This window comes from Schistocerca americana, chromosome 3, assembly GCF_021461395.2.
Source record: "Schistocerca americana isolate TAMUIC-IGC-003095 chromosome 3, iqSchAmer2.1, whole genome shotgun sequence".
Lineage (NCBI taxonomy): Eukaryota > Metazoa > Arthropoda > Insecta > Orthoptera > Acrididae > Schistocerca > Schistocerca americana.
The window spans coordinates 891,779,481-891,802,897 of record NC_060121.1 but is presented as its reverse complement, the minus strand read 5'-3'; the positions used below and the strand labels follow the sequence as shown (position 1 = coordinate 891,802,897).

Below are 23,417 nucleotides of genomic sequence, written 5' to 3'. Positions count from 1 at the left end.
TAGTCGCCGCTCCGATTTAGACATTTTTCGAAGTGTTGCACCAACTTTACAATACCCTCGACACAGAAGGCAGCCGCCTATGCTTCCTCCCACTTTTCTACGCCAGTCTACAGCTAGCCTTCTGTGCCACAACATTGTCTCCATAGCCAGCGGTTCATGTGAGCAGAGATGAAACTCAGGGAGAGTCTAACCGAAAACGCTGCAGGAGCATCTTCATTGCCCCTGCAGTGTGTAGCCGAGAAATGTCATGCGGAAGGAAACGCACGACAGCTATGGTATGTGGGCTGCATGACATTAGGCAAAATCGCTCATCAGGCCCTCATACTCGGCGGGAAACACTATTGTTCAAAGCATGTGTGCTCAGAATTGAAAAGAGCAACGTGACACGATCGACGGGCATACTACAGGCACTGACCATCGCACCTGTGCAAAGCTTCATCGGATTTTCACTTTGGTTTCCATTTCGCACCCCGTCGGCCCTTACTTTCTGAATAGCCCTCGTAATATGACTCTGTTGCTATGGTTGCGGCCATATCTGAGTTTCTTATTCCGAAACTAGTTCAGATATCACCCTTCACGAGGGCCATCATTTTAATTTTTGCAGTAACAATGAAAGAAAAACTTTTTGGTACAAATTGTCTTATTGTTTCTCAAAATATTGACCGTAAAAATTTATAGATGTTTGCATGCGGTCGCGCCAATTCTAGAAACATAAGTTATTCTTTCCTTTTTTTATTCCTGTAATACTGGCACCTCGAAAACATGCTTTCAGGAGACTTAACACCACCTTTAGGTGATCAATATCTAGTTTGAGATAAGTGAACAAAAAAAATGAATTAAGTCAAAACATGCAAAAATTCATTAGTTCGATGTTTCTCACAATCAGCGATTTGTCTTGTGCTGTGATACAGCTGGCATTGTTATGATATGACTATTATGCGACGTTCTTCCTGATTTAATCAGCAACTGCCCTTCGTCTATCACCTAAAGAAATCTGTATCTACATCTAGATTATTACTCTCTCCAATTTAAATTAAGTCCTACCACCGTCAAGCTACTTTTCTACCGTTCCACTCACGAACAGCGCGTGAGAAGAAGAAACACTTAAATCTTTACGTGCGTGGTCAGATTTATTTTATTTTTTATGTTGATCATTCCTCCTTGGCAGGAGGGCGGAAACAAAATATTTTCACACTATGAGGAGAAAGTTGGCGACTGAAATTTCATGATAATATCCTGCCGCAGGGAAAAAGGAGTGCATTTTAAAGGCTGCCACCCCACTTCTTGTATCTTATTCGTGGCACTCTCTCCCCTATTTCACGATGTCTTCTGTCAACTTTTTCGGTTGTTCAAATGGTTCAAATGGCTCTGAGCACTATGGGACTTAACTTCTGAGGTCATCAGTCCCCTAGAACTTAGAACTACTTAAGCCTAACTAACCTAAGGACATCACACACATCCATGCCCGAGGCAGGATACGAACCTGCGACCGTTACGGTGGCGTGGTTCCAGACTGTAGCGCCTAGAACCGCTCGGCCACCCCGGCCGGCTTTTCGGTTGTCTCCGTCAATTGTATCTGAGGCGGAACCCATACCGCACAACAACATTCAAGAAGAGGGCGGACAAGCGTAGTGTAAGCATTCCCTTAAATAAGCCTGTTACATTTTCTAACTCTTCTGCCAATAAATCACAGTCTTTGTTTTGCTTCCCCCACAACATTGTCTAAGTGATTGTTCCATTTAATTTATTCGTAATTGTAATCCTTAAGTATTTAGTTGAGTTTCCAGGCTTTAGATTTGTGTGATCTAGCGTGTAACTGAAACAGCAGATTCTCATGTGGATGATTTCACACTTTTCATTGTTTACAGACAGCTGTCACTTTTTGCACCATACAACGTCGAACCAATTGTAGAGTCCTTTTCTTTTCACTCTGATATTGGCACCCCGAAAGCTTACTTGCTGAGGATTCAACAGCTTCTTTACATGATGAAAATTTCTGTCCACTCACTTCTAATTTGACATAAAGGAGCAAAAAGTATTCGTTAGGTGACAGTTCAAGTGGGTACAGACAGAGAGGCATTAGTTAATGTTTCTCGCGTATTTTACACGTTATGATACAGTTGGCATCATCTTGATGGAAAATGATGCGACATTTTCCCTGGTTACATCAACTGCTTGTGGCAAATGAATTTTTATGGCATTATCTATTGACTCTTCTTCGATTCCCTTAAGCAATGATAGCGAACTTGTATAAAAAGCATGAAAGGAGCATTATTAATTCCTTATTACTGTACCAGTTTCGATAAGGTGCTATCTTCTCAGCAAGATTAATATTACTCACATCTCACAACAATTTTGGATGTGGAAGACCGCAGATTACGTATAAAATTTTCATAGTTGTGCAGATATAGGAAGGCAATGTATGCCGTACCACAGAAAAGGGTACGATCCATTAGAGTAACACATAATGACCCATTATGGTAGCAGATAATGGCCTACCTGTGGTAAAGCACTTATTGCCTCTCACAACTGTGAATGTTTTATTTGTAATAACTAGTTTTCCATTTCGTACATTATTATGGCATGTGAGTAATATTACTTTCATTCATGCCGAGAAACTGATGCATTACCGAAAATGCTAGTAGAAATAGAGAAGGATTAGTACAGCCCTATGTCATGGATTTTACTGCTTTTGGACAGTACTTGAAAAAAATGTTCGATCTCGAAATATACCAAAGAAACAAACGATCGCCTTCTGGGAAGTGCTTCATAGATGAACAGCTTTCATTAAACTCAGTTCCTATCACGAACAAGTGACTGCTGCTAACTTTCCAGCTCGTAATAATGTATCCACGTTTCCTCCGGTGGTGTGATGATGTTCTGTACGTAACCTCCACCGAATTTTTTGAGTAGTTTCTTACATGAACCGGAACGAGCATGTTATTTTCATTTTGGTTAAATTGTGCGGAATCCATCGGTAGCAGAACTAAAGGTTCACGCAAAACATTGCAATCTAGGATGTGCCTGAAGGTACTCCTGTTTTACGATACGTCACATGCAAATTATTTTCCGGTATCGATGGGTTTTCGGAACAACACGTTTTGGGCGACCTTCACGAAATTTAGCGGTATCGGGAGCACTACCATGAAGAGATACTGCAAACCAGTTTAAATAGTCTCCCCTGAAAGTGATTCAATATCAGAAGTGGAAAGAAGCAGTTCGATGCGTTGTTGGACCAGGAGTTTACGAAAACTGCAAAAACTAACGCAACAGAAATCTTTCCATTTTTACGACACTCCTTCTCCAAACTCTCCCTGGAGGCAACCTAATCGGACAGTTTCAGAGTTTCCATTATTCTAAGAATAATGTAGCAATGACATAACACATCGCGCCACCTATCGGTAGTTTGTAAAAACTCAGTAACTGGAGTTATTATCCCCTACAGATTTAAGCATTTATATGATCGAAAAAAGGGATCTCTTTCAATGCGAAGAATGATTAATATTTAACGTTTACTCAAAACAAAAAAAGAAAAAAGAGGCTGCCGCTATCTGGTAGTTTTCTTTCTAAAGCAAGAAATTATGTACATTTAATGTTTCCATATTGTGACACCCCCAATTGTTGGGGTGGCAATCATTAACACAATGGCGTTATTCGTTGCGACTAGACCTTTTCAAAAAATTTCAGTCACCATCTTTCTCCTTCGAATGGAAAGAATGTTCGAAATTGCATTTACTAAGTTTCTCCTATGGATATGAAAGTATTTTGTTAACTCCCGTCGGCTTAGGACGACATGATCATTGTAATAAAATAAGAAAAATCAGAGCTCACATGAAAAGATTTAAGTGTGGGTTTTCCCCGCGCGCTGGTCGAGAGTGCAACAGTAGACAAATATTTCGAAAGTAATTCGGTGGACCCTCTCTCAGGCGCTTAAGCGCGAATTGCTGAGTTGTCATGTAGATGCGGATGTATGTGAACGCTACATTAAACGTCGAGAATGCGGGCGTTATAGGAAGCGAAAGGCTCTTTACAATTTGTGCAGCAACCAGATGGCAGTTATAGGAGTCGACGGGCACGAAAGGGAAGCAGTGGTTGAGAAGGGAGTGAGACAGTGTTGTAGCAAATCCCTAATGTTATTCAACCTGTATATTGAGTAATCAGTAAAGGAAACAAAAGAAAAATTTTAAGTAGAAATTGTAATCCATGGAGATTTGAGGTTTGTCGATGACATTGTAATTCTGTCAGAAACAGCAAAGGACTTGGAAGAGCAGCTGAATGAAATGGACAATGTCTTGAAAGGAGAATATAGTCGAATTAAATTAGGTGATGCTGAGGGAATTAGATCAGAAAATGAGACACTTAAAGTAGTAGATGATTTTTTTGTATAATAAACAAGATAACTGATGATGGGCGAATTAGGGGCGATATACACTCCTGGAAATTGAAATAAGAACACCGTGAATTTATTGACCCAGGAAGGGGAAACATTACTGACACATTCCTGGGGTCAGATACATCACATGATCACACTGACAGAACCACAGGCACATAGACACAGGCAACAGAGCATGCACAATGTCGGCACTAGTACAGTGTATATCCACCTTTCGCAGCAATGCAGGCTGCTATTCTCCCATGGAGACGATCGTAGAGATGCTGGATGTAGTCCTGCGGAACGGCTTGCCATGCCATTTCCACCTGGCGCCTCAGTTGGACCAGCGTTCGTGCTGGACGAGCAGACCGCGTGAGACGACGCTTCATCCAGTCCCAAACATGCTCAATGGAGGACAGATTCGGAGATCTTGCTGGCCAGGGTAGTTGACTACCTTCTAGAGCACGTTGGGTGGCACGGGATACATGCGGACGTGCATTGTCCTGTTGGAACAGCAAGTTCCCTTGCCGGTCTAGGAATGGTAGAACGATGGGTTCGATGACGGTTTGGATGTACCGTGCACTATTCAGTGTCCCCTCGACGATCACCAGTGGTGTACGGCCAGTGTAGGAGATCGCTCCCCACACCATGATGCCGGGTGTTGGCCCTGTGTGCCTCGGTCGTATGCAGTCCTGATTGTGGCGCTCACCTTCACGGCGCCAAACACGCATACGACCATCATTGGCACCAAGGCAGAAGCTACTCTCATCGCTGAAGACGACACGTCTCCATTCGTCCCTCCATTCACGCCTGTCGCGACACCACTGGAGGCGGGCTGCACGATGTTGGGGCGTGAGCGGAAGACGGCCTAACGGTGTGCGGGACCGTAGCCCAGCTTCATGGAGACGGTTGCGAATGGTCCTCGCCGATACCCCAGGAGCAACAGTGTCCCTAATTTGCTGGGAAGTGGCGGTGCGGTCCCCTACGGCACTGCGTAGGATCCTACGGTCTTGGCGTGCATCCGTGCGTCGCTGCGGTCCGGTCCCAGGTCGACGGGCACGTGCACCTTCCGCCGACCACTGGCGACAACATCGATGTACTGTGGAGACCTCACGCCCCACGTGTTGAGCAATTCGGCGGTACGTCCACCCGGCCTCCCGCATGCCCACTATACGCCCTCGCTCAAAGTCTGTCAACTGCGCATACGGTTCACGTCCACGCTGTCGCGGCATGCTACCAGTGTTATAGACTGCGATGGAGCTCCGTATGCCACGGCAAACTGGCTGACACTGACGGCGGCGGTGCACAAATGCTGCGCAGCTAGCGCCATTCGACGGCCAACACCGCGGTTCCTGGTGTGTCCGCTGTGCCGTGCGTGTGATCATTGCTTGTACAGCCCTCTCGCAGTGTCAGGAGCAAGTACGGTGGGTCTGACACACCGGTGTCAATGTGTTCTTTTTTCCATTTCCAGGAGTGTAGAATACAGACTGACAATGGCAAGAAAAACGTTTCTGAAGAGGAGAAATTTGTTAATATCGAGTATGGATTAAAGTGTCAGGAAGTCCTTTCTGAAAGTATTTGGACGTAGTGTAGCCCTGAATGGATGTGAAACATGGACGATAAATAGTTTAGACAAGAAGAAAACTGAAGCTTCTGAGATGTGGTGTTACAGAAGAATGCTGAAGATTAAGTGGGTAAATTACGTTACTAATGAGGAATTACTGAATAGAATTGGGAAGAAGAGATATTTGTGCTACAAACTGACTGGAAGAAGTGGTCGGTTGGTAGGACACGTTCTGAGGCATCAAGGTATCACCAATTTAGTGCTGGAGGGAATTGGGGCGGGGGGGGGGGGGAGGGGTAAAATCGTAGAGGGAGAGCAGGAGATGAATAAAGTATGCATTTTCAGAGGGATGTACGTTGCAGTGGAGACCAAGAGGCTCGTGCAGGATAGAGTAGCGTAGAGAGCTGCATCAGACCAGTGTTTGGACTGAACACTACAACGACAACAACATGGTAACTCTACGTCAATTAGGCAGCTGGTTGTATTAACTTTTTATGTTTGTGTTGATCTGAGACAATGGACATCGCAACTCATGTTGCAAGTTCATTCAGTTTCTCGATTTTGTTTTCAGCACTACCATTGTGAAGATCCATTTTCACACCTGGAAATTGCAAGGAAAAGAGTCGGCATCGTTCTTTAAGATAACAGTGCGCACTAACCACTGTCTTTTCGCAAAAATATTGCAGTTCCGCTTCATCAGTACTTCTTTATAGACTACTATGCTCGCAGAAACCAAGTTATATTATTTTCGCTCTACGCTCGCTATATGAAAGTACTGCTTCATTCACCGAAATCGTCTTAAAACCTAGACATTTATTTCTGGAGAAATAGGAGTAATAGTAGCTGTTATAGATGGCTAATCACATGTGATAACTCGTAGCGCTGGCTGAACAGTAAGAGAAATAAATATTACCAGAGTGAACATGTTTTAGGGCCCTACTGGTAAACTATCAAGAAAAGGACAACAACCATAATGGCTAAGGAAGAATAAAAATCATTTTAAAATACGAAGATGTGTCTTTTCTGTCACAAAACAAGTTCATTTATTGTAAAACGTCTTTCCTCGCCCACTGTTTTCTATAGTCAGACAGGATCTGATAGTGACCACACCTAACTAGGTCATACTGTAAGTACTGGCAGTGGATCGCAGAGGCCCAAATGCGTCACCAGTTCAGTGTAGATCAGCATCACGAGAACAGTCGTAACACATCCAAGCCGTGACACACTGAAACCACTGTCGTATATAAACGCAGCTGCTAATTGCACGTAGTAAGGCACAAAGATTAGCATTGGCATAGAATTCTGCCAATGTACCATGGAAAAGGACGACAGAGTTGCATGGAGTTCAGTATTTCATGTTAGAGTACATTTAAGGGACTCATTATACAGGGAGATCACATCATTACAAAATTTTTGTGAACTGCAGGAAGATGTTGGTTAACCAGTGATTGGTTAAAAGACTGGCAACTAACATTCAACACAACCAAACGTAATGTTATGCACATGTGGGGAAAGCAGGCTCCACAGTTTATGGAATAATCCTAAGAAAATATTCAGCTTTTACGCTATGAAACAAAGTATCTGAAACTATCTGCGCATCTTACACTGATATCTAGATCGTTTACAGATTTCCTTACACCCTTCGATGAAACATACGAGGCCGTATGTTTCGTAGAAGGATGTATGGAAATCTGTAAACGATCTAGACATCAGCTATCAGTGTAAGATGTGCAAACAACTTGAGAACATTGTTTGAGGGATGAATAGCTGAATACTTTTTTATGATTATTACATAAACTCTGAGGTCTGCCTCCCCCGCCTCCCCCCCCCCTCCCCATGCATGTAACATTACGATTGGTTGCATTGAATTTCAATAAATGCAACAGCTCCACTTTAGCAAGTCAATTCTTGTGTAAGAAGAACCTACAGCACTGTTAATTTAGCACATCAACAAACTCAGATTCAAAGTCGTTAACACAGTGCCATGTTTTCCGTATGACTGAGGTACCTGGAACCAAATTATACAGCACAAACACATTTTTCTTGCTTGCAGATGCGTACTTAGAAACTTTGAATAATTCTTTATTTTCCAGTTTTGTTTCAAATGCCTTACGAAGCTGCGCATCAAATTTGATTTGTATCTCCTACCTGTAATCTTGATTCCTTGTTCCCAGGCTCTTTGTAATTCTGTTAACAACTTTTTCTTCCTTGTCCGCACCTTCCACATTCTGATGTTTTGCCGAATCCTTTAATTTACAGAAACTCCGATGAAGATGCTTACTTTCGGAAGTACGTATGGAGAAAAAAAGAACGAAATACAAGCAGTCAACGGACTTTATTCATAAAGTGCATATCTTTCTGTGTCATGCATTATGGACTCGTCAAAAAGAAGAATGTACTACAGGTTCTTGTTATTCAAGATTTAAGCTGCCAAGGAGGACCTTTACCAGCGACTAATAGCTCTTATACTTCTGCAAAGGATGTGTGGAAATACATAAATGAGTGCATCAAATGGAAATAATTTTAGCTAAAATGTTAAATGACGTTCAAGTTGAACGTCCTCCCCCGATGCGGTAAATTATCTGTGCAGAGCTGCTGAGAAGGTGTGACTCGTCCAAGAAAAAAGGGTTCTCACAAAATCATCATCTGAGTACTGTTCGTCCACCCGGGTCCCCTCCCAAGATTGATGAAAACGACACAGATAGCTCAAACAAGTTTAGTGTAGTTTGCCACAGGTTAGTTTAGTCAGGTACGGAAGGTCAAAGAAGTGCTGAATAGTCTCCAATGGTAAACTGCAAAAGTATGAAACTCTGCAACACACAGAGATTCACTCTTAAAATCGGAAATACTCTCCCTCCAGGTACTGTACAGTGATTTGCGCAGTATTTATTGCATTTGTAGAAGTAGATCCTGTCACCCAAGCGAGTCGTTGAGGTCGCATTCTGCAACACATGCAACTGGAACAGTGAATTGTTTTTATTTTTATTTTGCATACATGCAACCTGTTTCGCGGAGGAGTTCCCCCTGCAGATCTCCTCGTGAGACTTACGTATCACGTGCTGTCACTGGTTACCTTGGTTCGCTTGGTTGCTGCCTATCAGACCTTGGTCTACAGGTGACGACCATGTCTGGTCTTTCCTGGAATACAGATAGCATTGTTTTGGAGGTACAATTTCCGGGACGTGACGTGCGATATTCAAATCACTGCTCTAGTGATACCCAATGATAAGTGTTACAATGTCAAATCAAATATGTTAGCGTTGGAGACTTAATAGCTATTTTTGGCATCCAGCATCTTCCCTAGACATTATTACACAAACGGCACGTGAAAAATCTAATTTACCGAAGACTCCTTCATGCGACATCTGCTTTCAGTGATTATTCCAGAGCGTACGTTACACATATCTAAGAAAAAAAAGTCCCCTTGAAGGAAAAGGAACATATTTTTTGTGAAACGATTTATCGAAAATTAAAAATGAAATAGATTAGAAAAACATTTTACGTGCCTTTGAATGAAACAGCAAATGAGTTGCCGACTGTGAATTTAAATTTCAATATGTAACTTAGCATCTCAGCATTTTAAAGAGTTCTATAGCATATTAGCTATACATGATTTCCAGTATCATTCAAAGACGACTCAATTGTTCCTCTAATCTGTTTTATTTATTACCTTCGGAGAAGTCACTTCACAAAACATTTGACACCTTTTTAATTTTTTTTTTAATTTTCAAGTTTTGTCCAGAAAGAGTGAAATGTAACATATTCAAATATCGATCCGTATTCTATCAGTTTCTTAATTATGCTGATTACTCTCAAGTAACTGAATCTTTCTTTGCAAAACGAGACCTCACGGTGGTCAATTTGATACCACGTTTGTCCATATACCACTCCTCGTTTGGCTATGAAAATTATGACAAGAACCCATTGTATAATTTATACTGAGGCTTGTTTTCACTCTACTCAAACATTTGGCCAAAAGGAAGACTTAGAAGTCCACAGACGTAGTAGCTACGAACAGTCACCTCTGTCAGTAATATAATTTGGGAAGACAGACTGATGACAACCGAAGTAGATAGGGTGTAAAATGTAGACCGGCAATGGCAAGAAAAGCGTTTCTGAAGAAGAGAAGTTTGTTAACATCGACTAAAAATTGAAGTATTAGTAAGTCTTTTCTTGAGGTATCTGTATGGAGTGTAATCAAATATGAGAGTGAAATACGGCCGATAAAAAGTTTAGACAAGAAGAGAGTAGAAGCTTTTGACTTGTGGAGTTACAAAAGAATGCAGAAGTTTAGATGGGGAGATCGTGTATCTAATGAGGAGCTACTGAATAGAATTGCGGAAAAAGAAATTTGAGAGATGTTGGAAGAGAAGATAGAGAAGATGGACAGAGATAGGCAGGAGGAGGAGGTGGACAGAAAGAGGGGGAGGAGGGGGACGTAGACGGTTAGAGACAGGGCAGATAAGGAGAAAGGATATATAGCCAGTGTCCATAAGTACTGGAAACGTGTTCTTCCTCTTTTCTTTCTTTTCCATTTAAGTAGACTGAGCCAGAGAAACGCGTGGCTGGGAACAGCTAGTTATTATATAAAATACATTAGAATATAAAAATACTAATATTCGTTATATAGTATGGAGTGCCACTATATTGGCTTCTGTGTTTAGTGATCTGGATAGGATTGATGAGTTGTTGACATATGCAAGGCACTTCTTTCTGGATTTCGGAACAATTACTCTTGCATCGTGTTTATGTCACGCCAGCAGCTGTTACGTCTCAGTCATTTAATAGCACATGTGTCACAAATAATGTTCGGGATAAAATTGGCGAATCTGTCAAAGTTTCTATAAAATGTATTTACTAGTTTACAGTGCTACACTTCTTAGATTGAGTTGTGCAGAAAGTTAGCATGGTATATAGTGCCGGAGAATTAACGTAAATTTTGAAAGTGAACTATTCGACTAACTTTAAGCAGTATGCAATACGTAATGAGAAATTATTCCATAATTTCATTTCACTTCCCAGTATCATGGAAACGTACCGCAGACAACTTCATAAGATTAGTTCAGTTAACTTAGACAGAAACTAGTAATATTAATAAAATAATCAGTCTTGATCGCAAACCAGATGTTTTATCTATACTAACTGGCTTCAGGCTTGAAAGACTATCTTGAGACCATACAAAATCTTGAAATTTCTCGTAAGTTTCTATGAGGAAAATCAGGAATTATAAAACACGTTAACATTGTACAGAAATTACGGTATATTGATAATTTTTACTTATGAATCGTCTGACAGCAACTGAATAAAACACAATTTTAGTGCCATACGCGTTTCGCCTTTGTTTTCTGCAAGGCATCATCAGTAGCAGGTTGCGTGGACAGTTTCTTACATAGTACGCTCCTGTTGCGTTTTTGGTGTTGTTCTTCTTCTTATGAACGCCAATTTGCGGTTTTTTCCACATTCCACAGCACCATGCACTGAACGCTTGTTTTAAAGCAATGAAAAACATCGAATGGAGGGTAGAGCCATGGGTCGTAACACATCTGCAATGTAAGTCCACTGTTCAAAGTGCAGTCAATGCGAACAAGAGGTGACCGAGACGTGTAACCAAAGGCGCCCCATACCATCATGCCGGGTGATACGCCAGTATGGCGATGACGACAAACACGGATGCGACCATCGTGATGCTGTAAACAGAACCTGGATTCATCCGAAAAAATGACATTTTGCCATTGGTGCACCCAGGTTCGTCGTTGAGTACACCATCGCAGGCGCTCCTGTCTATGATGTAGCGTCAAGGGTCTCCGAGCTTGTAGTCCATGCTGCTGCAAACGTAGTCGAACTGTTCATGCAGGTGGTTGTTGTCTTGAAACGCCCCCATTTGTTGACTCAGGTATCGAGACGTAGCTGCACGATCCGTTACAGGCAGGCGGATAAGATGCCTGTCATCTCGACTGCTAGTGATACGAGGCCGTTGGGATCCAGCACGGCGTTCCGTATTACCCTCCTGAACCAGCCGATTCCATATTCTGCTAACAGTCATTGGATCTCGACCAACGCGAGCAACAATGTCGCGATACGATAAACCGCAATCGCGACAAGCTATAATCCGACCTTTACCAAAGTCGGAAACGTGATGGTACGCATTTCTCCTCCTTACACGAGGCATCGCAACAACGTTTCATTAGGCAACGACGGTCAACCGCTGACTGTGTATGAGAATTCGCTTGGAAACTTTCCTCGTTGAGCACGTTGTAGGTGTCGCCACCGGCGCCAACCTTGTGTGAATGCTCTGTAAAGCTAATCATTTGCATATCACAGCATCTTCTTCGTGTCGGTTAAATTTCGCGTCTGTATCACGTCATCTTCGTGGTGTAGCAATTTTAATGGCCGGTAGTGTATAAAGGTGAAGCTGCAATGAATAATCTTATAACATTTCTGTATATACGCTGCCAGAAAATGATTAGTGCACCTGGAAGGACGACGTCGATTTCGATCTGGTGCTCCAGATGGCGTAGTAAATGTACTGATAATGTGTTCAACTTCGTCCGCCAAGTGATAGTGTAGTGGCGTACCTACTAGAGCGCCACCCGTTTCTACCCAGTAATCGGCAATGCTCACTGCCAGAAGTCTCAGTGTGATGCAAACGTGTGAAGCAAGCAGGCATCCATGCCACGGGGAGGCAATCGTGCTTCCTAGAGCGAACTGAGGACGTTTGAAGAACGTCAAATTGTGGCCTTCCGTGTCCTGGTCGTTTCTGATAAATGCCACACAGGTTGGACGTGCTGCGTCATCTGTGCACTGATGCTGGTATCAGTGGTCACGAAAACATTCTTGCAGACGTAGGCGAGGTTCTGGACGTCCACGCAGCACAGACGCCCGCCAGGATCGTCGTAGTGTAAGGGCAGCAGTGGCAGATCGTACCACAGCACACATAAGAGGGCCAGTGAGGCTGTTGTGAGCCTGTTATTAGCAGTGGGGTTACGGGCACGCACACCTCTAGCCCGTCTTCCACTCACACCACAGCATCAACGTATACGGCTCGATTGGTGCCATCAGAGTATCATTTGGAATGGCGTGTCTTGGTCTTTAACGTGAAAACAGATTCTTCCTGCACACAAGTGATAGTCGTTTGTGCATACAATATAGACTTCGTGAGTACTGTCTCGTAGAGTGCATTCGTCGAAGACAAACTGGCCACAACCCAGGCGTTAAGGCCTGAGTTGCAATAAGCTACAACTCTCGTTCACCTTTGGTGTTTCTGGAGGGGACGCTAACCAGCAGTCGGTATGTGCAGGATGTTGTTAGGCCCGTTCTTTCGCCGTTTTTGCAACAGGAAGGTGATGTGTTACTCCAACAGGATAGCGCTCGACCACACACTGCCTTTGAAACTCAGCGTCCTCTGCTAGATGTCCAACTTCTCTGACCAGCATGATCTCTGGACCAATTGGTCACGTGTGGGATATGATGGAATGAGAAGTGACTCGTGCGACTCGTCAGCCAACAACTCTTACAGAGCTACGTGAACAGGCGAACAGGTGTGACGCCACGTATCCAAGGACAGTATTTCCTTTCTGTAAGATGTATTGGGTGCCAGAGTCAGCGCCTGCATTGCCGTCCGTGGAGGCTACGCTGCATACCAATATATGTGTTTCAGCATGGGTCGATACCTGGTATCTCAAATGCAAACATTTCATGTAATCCATTAGCACTGCTGCAGCCATAAACCTTGAGTGAACTGGAAACCTCTAAAAAGGTATAATTTTTTTTCTGGCAGTGTAGTTAACAGCTATATAGTTCATGACTTCCTTCATAGAAAATTATGTTGAATTTCAGTCGTTGTCTACGGTGTGAAATGGTCTTTCAAGACTGAAATCGGTCACTACAAATAAGACATTTTTTTGCGATCAAGACTGATTATTTTATTAAAATTAGATTTGTACGGCTCTATTTTACTATTATGTTTCCAAAAATTAGAAAGATGTAAGCGTTGTTAGCCTATGGAATGTAAATTACATGCTCCGTCTTCGGCAGACGAAAATGCAGGCTAGGCGTAATCCTGCCGTCATCTGCAGCATACCGAATGGCTTAAAATCAGTAACCAAATTTTAATAGCTGCCGATGTGCATTCGAATTAAATTAGATTAGATTCAGTGTCGTTCCATAAACCCAAAAAATAAGATGATTGTCGTGGGTGTAGAACATGTCCGAAAATATAGCACAAAAAACATTTGAATATAATACTTACTACGCTGAAAATCTGTCAAGAGATTGTCGAAACAGGTGAATACAATGCAGTAAAGTGAAACAGCTAATATTTACAGAATTAACACATTGTCAGAAAAAAACATTGTTATGTATTATTAATAAATTTATCATACACAAAATACCTAATCTTGACTGTTATGACCAGGTGCCATCAAAACTGAAATGTAACAGATATTTTTACTTAAGCTAGCTTAAGAGTCTGTGTTAACATATTCATCTATAGAGCAGAAAGATTTGCCTATCAAAAAGTCTTTCAGACTCTGTTTAAACCGTGCTTTATCTGAAACCAAGATTTTAATGGTAGCTGGCATCTTATTGAAAATGTGTGTTCCTGAATATTGCACTCCTTTTTGGACCAAGGTAGTTATTTTAGGTCTTTATGTCGACTGTTCTTATTCCTAATATTGATACTATGCATTGAGCCATTGATTGGAAATAGGGTATATTACTTGCAACAAATTTCATTAAGTAATAAATATATCTAGAAGTATTGGTTAGAATACAATCTTCCTTCAGCAGGTTTCTACATGATGTTCTTGAAGTTACACCACAAATGATTCTTATCATATGCTATTGCACCCCAAGTACTTTTGCTCGGTTTGATGAGTTACCCCAGAATATGATACCATATGACATAATAGGATGAGTGTAAGTAAAGTATGCCAGTTTTTTATATTTATATCTTCTGCATCTGACATCATTCTTACTGCAACCACAGACTTCCTTCGGCGCTTAAGCAGTTCTGTGGTATGCCCTTCCCAACTGAATTTATTATCGAATTGTAATCCCAGAAATTTAACACTGTCAACCTCTTCGATCTGCATGTCTTCATATGTTATACACATGCTGGAAGGAAATGTCTTACAGGTTCTGAACTGCATATAGTGGGTCTTTTCAAAGTTTAATGACAGCGAATTAGCTTTAAACAATTTATTAATGTCAGTGAAAATTTGATTAGCAGCCATTTATCTGTACTTGACTTGCTACGTATTGCAATGTTTGTCATCATCTGCAAACAAAACGAACTTAGCCACTGGCAGTGTAACAGACAAGAGGTCATTAATGTACAGAAGAACACACATAGGGCCGAAGATGGAACCTTGAAGAACACTACATGTAATTAATTCCCAATCAGATGAAAACTAACTACTTACTGCACAGGTATTTTACAACGACACCTTTTGTTTCCTTTTAGATAGATAAAACTGAAACCATTTCGCACCATTGCCAGTGACACTATAATATTCTAAGTTACTTAAGAGAATTCTGGTGTTCACACAGGCAAAGGCTTTTGACAGGTCAAAGAAAATGCCAATAGCCTGCGTGAAAGGAGTTACAGATGCGGTGCGGATGCGGATATCATTCGTTTTATCCGCACCGGCCTCTAGAGTTGGCGAAACGGACATTGACCGAGGCCCGGGTTGCACCTGCGAACCTGTGGGAGGGAGAGGTGGGGGGGGGGGGGGGATTCTCAGCAGAGCGGCCGGACCCGTTGCTCAGCCGGTCCTGACGTCACAGGAAGGCCTGCGGACCTTGACTCGGTCCGCCACTGCAGGCCGCGTGCGGAAACTGCAGCCTCTCACACTGCGCTATGGATGCACAGTAAGGTTACAGAAGAAAGGCACACAAAGCGATGAGGCGGCCACAGTCTGATTCGGGGAGAAAGTGTCATTTTCGGGAACGTTACTGTCCATAATTAATGAGTATCGATCACCAGGAGGTATGAGGTTGTTCGAATTTAAAAAAGTGCACTTATCGGATGGATGATCTTATCAACACACTGAACAGTCAAAGAAACTGGTACACCTGCCTAATATCGTGTAGGAACCCCCGCGAGCACGCAGAAGAGACACAACACGACGTGGCTTGCCTGAAGTAGTGCTGGAGGGAGTTGATACCTTGTATCCTGTAGGGCTGTCCACAAATCCATAAGAGTAAGAGGGGGTGGATAACTCTTCTGAACAGCAAGTTGCAAGGCACCGCAGATGTGCTCAATAATGTCCATGTCTGGAGAATTTGGTGGCCAGCGGAAGTGTTAAACTCAGAAGCCACTCTGCGGAAATTCTGGACGTGCAGGGTCCCGCATTGTCCTGCTGGAATGCCCAATTCTGTCAAAATGCACAAAGGACGTGAATGGATGCAGGTGGCCAGGATGCTTACGTACGTGTCAGTGTCACCCACCACAGTCGTATCTAGAGGTATCATGGGTCTCATATCACTCAAACTGCACACGCCCCACACCATTACGAAGGCTCGACCAGCTTGAACAGTCACCTGCTGACATGCAGTGTCCACGGATTCATGAGGTTGTCTCCATCCCTGTACACGTCTATCCGCTCGATATAATTTGAAACGAGACCCGTCCGACCAGGCAACATGTTTCCAGTCATCAACAGTCCACTGTAGGTGTAGACGGGATCAGGCGAGGCTGTGCCGTGCAGTCATGAAGGGTACATGAGTGGGTCTTCGGCTCCGACAGCCCACATCGATGATGTTTTGCTGAATGGTTCGCACGCTGACACTTGTTCATTCCTCAGCACTGAACTCTGCAGCAATTTGCGGAAGGATTGCACTTCAGTCACGTTGAACGGTTCTCTCCAGTCGTCGTTGGTCTCGCTCGTGCAGGATCTTTTTCCGGCCGCACAATGTGGGAGATTTGATGTTTTGCCGGATTCCTGATATTCACTGCACATTCGTGAAATGGTCGTACAGAAAAATCACCACTTCATCGCTACCTCGGAGAAGCTGGGTCCCATTGCTCTGTACCGACTGTAATGCCACGTTAAAACTCACTTAAATGTTGATAACCCGCCATTGTAGCAGCAGTAAGCGATGTAACAACTGCGCCAGACACTTGTAGTCTTGCGATGCCGACCGCAGTGGCGTATTCTGCCCGTTTACATATCTCTGTATTTGAATACGCATGCTTATACGAGTTTCTTTCGCGCTTCAGTGTATTTTAGTTGGAGCTGTCTCCCTCTGGAATGACAGCAGCCGGCCGCTGTGGCTGTTGGTATGAACAGCCGGTACAGTCCTGAACTTACAAGTGTTGCGTCACGCCCCAGTTGTTCAGGAAGCACTTTGTGTCTTATAGTTTATTTTAAGGTCCAGCCAAACCACTGCATTTTAACGATGTATAACTGAACGAACGTGCTGTCTGTAACCCTGAAAAGTCCATTTGACGGATTGAACTCTACTAACTTGTGAAACTGTAGATTTCGCAGCCTTTGAAACTTTCTAATTAATTTGAACAAATAAACAGCTACTGCTTCAAAGCCGCCATCAGCCCTCTAAGATGTAAAGAAAAATAAAAGTATTTCAGAAGCTGTGAAGCATGTACGTGAGGCGAGTACATACACACGAAAAACACGGCTGCGATGCGGAGGACGCGTACTGCGTAGTCCCTTAACAGATGTTACTGACACTATACGTGGCACTTAAATAATGGGCGCCGGTGAAAGACAGGATGATAGATCTTTAATAGGTAAATATTTACCAATAGTAATTAAACATCAGAAAGTACAGCGAAAGTGAGTTAATATTTTAGCGAAGTTCAGAAATGGTTGAAATGGCTCTGAGCACTATGGGACGTTACATCTGAGGTCTTCAGTCCCATAAACTTAGAACTACTGAAACCTAATTAACCTAAAGACATTACACACATCCATACCCAAGGCCCGATTCGAACCTGCGACCGTAGCAGCAGCGCGGTTCCGGACTGAAACGCCTAGAACCGCTCGGCCACAACGGCCGGCTTTAGCGAAGTGATACAAGACAAAAGGGTATTACTTAATTACAAATAAGCAAACTGATATACCAAAATGAGTAGAAGTGTTATAAATTTTCCTGAAAGTACTGAACATGTGAACTAAAATATACATGTACGTCTCTTAAAGGCGACATCGGCAGCTGTCCTTCTGCACGGACAATGCATCAGCATGCAGTAGCCGTAGAACGAGCAATGGCGCAATGCTAGCCACTCCGTCAGCTTAGAGGGAACCACCGGCTCATGTTTACACTACCTGATAATACTACAACGCAGCCTGTTATAGCACGTCTTTAATAATGTCAAAGCAGACACTGCAGCAAGAGGCAAATTTCTCATTAAGGGAGTTCCCGCGGTTGTTTTTGGGTTAGCACGAATTTCATTTCGTATCAGTACGTTAAGTAATCTACCTTCTTGTTAGCGACGTAAATATTTGAATCATATTGAATAACGGTGTTCAAAAGAGGTTACAAGATGAGGGACACCAAAAGTAAAAGAAGTACAGAGAAGGGTATAGGGGTGCATTAAAGTAATGCCAGTCGACGGTGAGGGAAACGAATCTACAGAATGAGGCTCTGAAAGTAGTGCACACGGTTTGCTATTTACGCAGCATAATAACTGATGATGGCCTAAGACGAGAGGGTATAAAATGCTGACCGACATTAACAATAGAAGTGTTTCTAAAAAAAGAGACATATTTTAACATCTAATATAAATTTGTCTTAGTAAGTCGTTCCTGAAAGTACACTACTGGCCATTAAAATTGCTACACCACGAAGATGACGTGTTACAGACGCGAAATTTAACCGACAGGGAGAAGATGCTGTGATATGCAAACTTTTAGCTTTTCAGAGATTCACACAAGATTGGCGCCGGTGACGACACCTACAACGTGCTGACATGAGGAAAGATTCCAACCGATTTCTCATACACAAACAGCAGTCGATCGGCGCTGCCTGGTGAAACGTTGCTGTGATGCCTTTCCGACTTTGATAAAGGTCGGATTGTAGCCTATCGCGATTGCGGTTTATCGTATCGCGACATTGTTGCTCGCGGTGGTCGAGATCCAATGACTGTTAGCAGAATATGGAATCGGTGGGTTCAGGAGGGTAATACGGAACGCCGTGCTGGATCCCAACGGCCTCGTATCACTAGCAGTCGGGATGGCAGGTATATTATCCGCATGGCTGTAACGGATCGTGCAGCCAAGTCTCGATCCCTGAATCAACAGATGGGGACGTTTGCAAGACAACAACCGTCTGCTCGAACAGTTCGACGACGTTTGCAGCAGCATGGACTATCAGCTCGGAGACCATGGCTGCTGTTACCCTTGACGCTGCATCACAGACAGGAGCGCCTGCGATGGTGTACTCAACGACAAACCTGGGTCCACGAATGGCCAAATGTCTTTTTTTCTGATGAATCCAGGTTCTGTTTACAGTATTATGATGCTCGCATCCGTGTTTGTCGACATCACGGCGAACGCACATTGGAAGCGTGTATTCGTCATCGCCATACTAGCGTATCACCCGGCGTGATGGTATGGGGTGCCATTGGTTTCACGTACCGGTCACCTCTTGTTCGCACTGACGGCACTTTGAACAGTGGACTCACATTTCCGGTGTGTTACGACCCGTGGCTCTACCCTTTATTCGATCCCTGCGATCCCTACATTTCAGCAGGATAATGCACGATCGCATGTTGCAGGTCCTGTACGGGCCTTTCTGGATACGGAAAATGTTCGACTGCTGCCCTGGCCAGCACATTTTCCAGATCTCTCACCAACTGAAAACGTCTGCTCGATGGTGGCCGAGCAACTGGCTCGTCACAATACGCCAGTCACTAATCTTGATGAACTGTGGTATCGTGTTGAAGCTGCATGGGCAGCTGTACCTGTATACGCCATTCAAACTCTTTTTGACTTAATGCCCAGGCGTATCACGGCCGTTATTACGGTCAGAGGTGGTTGTTCTGGGTACTGATTTCTCAGGATCTATGCATCCAAATTGCGTGAAAATGTAATCACATGTCAGTTCTAGTATAATATATCTGCATTTCTTCTCGGTGTAGCAATTTTAATGGCCAGTAGTGTATTTTACTGGAGTGTAGCCATATATGAAAGTGAAACGTGGAGGATAGTAAAGAGAGGAAGAGAAGCCTTTGAAATGCGAATGATGAAAATTAGATGCGTACATTGAGATCCTGACCTGAGTTCGGAAGGAAACAGAATTAGGGCTCAACTCGACTAGAAGAAGGGGTCGGTTGATAGGACACGCTTTCAGGCTGTAAGGAATCATCAGTTTGTTATGGACGGATGTGTGCGGGCGGAGGCTGTAGAGGGGGAGCGGGACTTGTCCCACAGTGAGCAGGTACAAGTGGATGTAGGGTACAGTAGTTATACAGAGATGAAAAGGCTAGATTAGCACAGAGAGCTCTCTAAACCAGTCTTCCGACTGTAGGCCATTTCAAAAACAACTACTCTTGGCATGACCAGAAGTGCCGGCGATGTGTTCCCCTTATGCGGTCCTATTAGTGAGGTGGTAAGTACGTTCCTTCTCTTAGCGTGATAAGCTTCCTGCATGTCTGGTCGATGAACACTTTTCACTACTATCACGCTTTAAGTTATAGACTCCATAAGTTGAATATACGTCATTTTCGTGACATGAAATATTGTGCTTCAGTTTATTTTCAAGCGTACCTTAAACCTGAAAACCTATGTTAGCGAAGCCATTGGTGCGTAAACACACGCGTGATAATATTATTGCAAGTGACCTGTTTCATAAAGCTGTGAGAGGCTAACACACAATCGCAGTTGGCTTACTATGACAACCTACCCTGTTCATACGATGAGCAGCTTGCAGGCTACAACGTCGGATACCCACCGCCTAGCGATATCAACACGAATCGATGTACCGCCAGCAGGTAAACCCTAATGAACTATGAAATGACAATTAAATCAAGACCCTAAGCTGTCGACAGGCGTTGATATACATCAACGGGGACAGTTGAAAATGTGTGCCCCGACCGGTACGCGAACCCGGGATCTCCTGATTACATGGCAGACCCTCTCTTCATCTGAGCAACCGAGGGCTCAGAGGATAGTGCGACTGCAGGGATTTATCCCTCGCACGCTCCCCGTGATACCCACATTCCCAACTTAATGTCCACACACTACATTCGAAGTGCCCCTGCCCATTACGCTCATTACTCGCGGCAGACAATCTTACCGAGTCCCATAAGATTTAGGGCAATGCGTGTGCATCCAGCACAGAAGAAGAAGCCGGTTAGCCTTAACTATGGCCGATGCCTAGCTCTGCTCGCTGCATTGTCTGTTCCTTCTGCGACTGCTGCCGCTGCGTGCTGACGAGTCCTAAGGCGACTGCAGACGTCGCTTTGGACAACCACCTCCTCATCACACTTACTTTTCTTTTACATATATTTTAGTTCTTATCCTTTGTACTTTCAGGCATACAGCACACAACCACAACCACTTGGAACGTAAGGAATGTAATTAAACCAAGCTCGTTAACCATTGCACAATTTTTTCTTATTTCATTTTACGAAAACGACTATTCCATGAGGCCCTTAGAGACCACGTGAAGCAACTCACATATTTCTTCTCTTGAAATAATTAACAATTTACTAGTAATGTTATGCAGAATTCAGTAGTACTTTTTATACACTCCTGGAAATTGAAATAAGAACACCGTGAATTCATTGTCCCAGGAAGGGGAAACTTTATTGACACATTCCTGGGGCCAGATACATCACATGATCACACTGACAGAACCACAGGTACATAGACACAGACAACAGAGCATGCACAATGTCGGCACTAGTACAGTGTATATCCACCTTTAGCAGCAATGCAGGCTGCTATTCTCCCATGGAGACGATCGTAGAGATGCTGGATGTAGTCCTGTGGAACGGCTTGCCATGCCATTTCCACCTGGCGCCTCAGTTGGACCAGCGTTCGTGCTGGACGTGCAGACCGCGTGAGACGACGCTTCATCCAGTCCCAAACATGCTCAATGGGGGACAGATCCGGAGATCTTGCTGGCCAGGGTAGTTGACTTACACCTTCTACAGCACGTTGGGTGGCACGGGATACATGCGGACGTGCATTGTCCTGTTGGAACAGCAAGTTCCCTTGCCGGTCTAGGAATGGTAGAACGATGGGTTCGATGACGGTTTGGATGTACCGTGCACTATTCAGTGTTACCTCGACGATCACCAGTGGTGTACGGCCAGCGTAGGAGATCGCTCCCCACACCATGATGCCGGGTGTAGGCCCTGTGTGTCTCGGTCGTATGCAGTCCTGATTGTGGCGCTCACCTGCACGGCGCCAAACACGCATACGACCATCATTGGCACCAAGGCAGAAGCGACTCTCATCGCTGAAGACGACACGTCTCCATTCGTCCCTCCATTCACGCCTGTCGCGACACCACTGGAGGCGGGCTGCACGATGTTGGGGCGTGAGCGGAAGACGGCCTAACGGTGTGCGGGACCGTAGCCCAGCTTCATGGAGCCGGTTGCGAATGGTCCTCGCCGATACCCCAGGAGCAACAGTGTCCCTAATTTGCTGGGAAGTGGCGGTGCGGTCCCCTACGGCACTGCGTAGGATCCTACGGTCTTGGCGTGCATCCGTGCGTCGCTGCGGTCCGGTCTCAGGTTGACGGGCACGTGCACCTTCCACCGACCACTGGCGACAACATCGATGTACTGTGGAGACCTCACGCCCCACGTGTTGAGCAATTCGGTGGTACGTCCACCCGGCCTCCCGCATGCCCACTATACGCCCTCGCCCAAAGTCCGTCAACTGCACATACGGTTCACGTCCACGCTGTCGCGACATGCTACCAGTGTTCAAGACTGCGATGGAGCTCCGTATGCCACGGCAAACTGGCTGACACTGACGGCGGCGGTGCACAAATGCTGCGCAGCTAGCGCCATTCGACGGCCAACACCGCGGTTCCTGGTGTGTCCGCTGTGCCGTGCGTGTGATCATTGCTTGTACAGCCCTCTCGCAGTGTCCGGAGCAAGTATGGTGGGCCTGACACACCGGTGTCAATGTGTTCTTTTTTCCATTTCCAGGAGTGTATTACTTCTTTACCATGTATACTATGAGAATAGTTCTTTTTCTGACTCAAACTAACAATTTCAATACATTTTATCCAGTTACGGAACTGATATAGGGCTATACCTCCTGTGATATAAACACTTAACTACTTTATTTACTTTGAAAATATACTTCTCACTCAGCGTCACTGTATTTACGTTATGTTAGATAACGTTTGTCACTAAATGTTAATACTCTCATTTAATCATTTAAACCCGGTGATAAATGTCTTCGGCATTGCTAGACTTTGAAACCTGTGGTGACCCGGTTGCGGTGGTCGAGCAGTTCTAGGCGGTTCAGTCCGGAACCGCGCGACTGCTACGGT

The 23,417-nt window shown here is 44.1% G+C and overlaps 1 protein-coding gene across 2 annotated transcripts in view; it reads left to right on the top strand.

The window, feature by feature from the left end:
- Nucleotides 1-23,417, top strand: part of LOC124605356 (proton-coupled amino acid transporter-like protein pathetic) — a 431,929-nt gene that overhangs the window by 128,519 nt on the left and 279,993 nt on the right. The window lies entirely within an intron of this gene.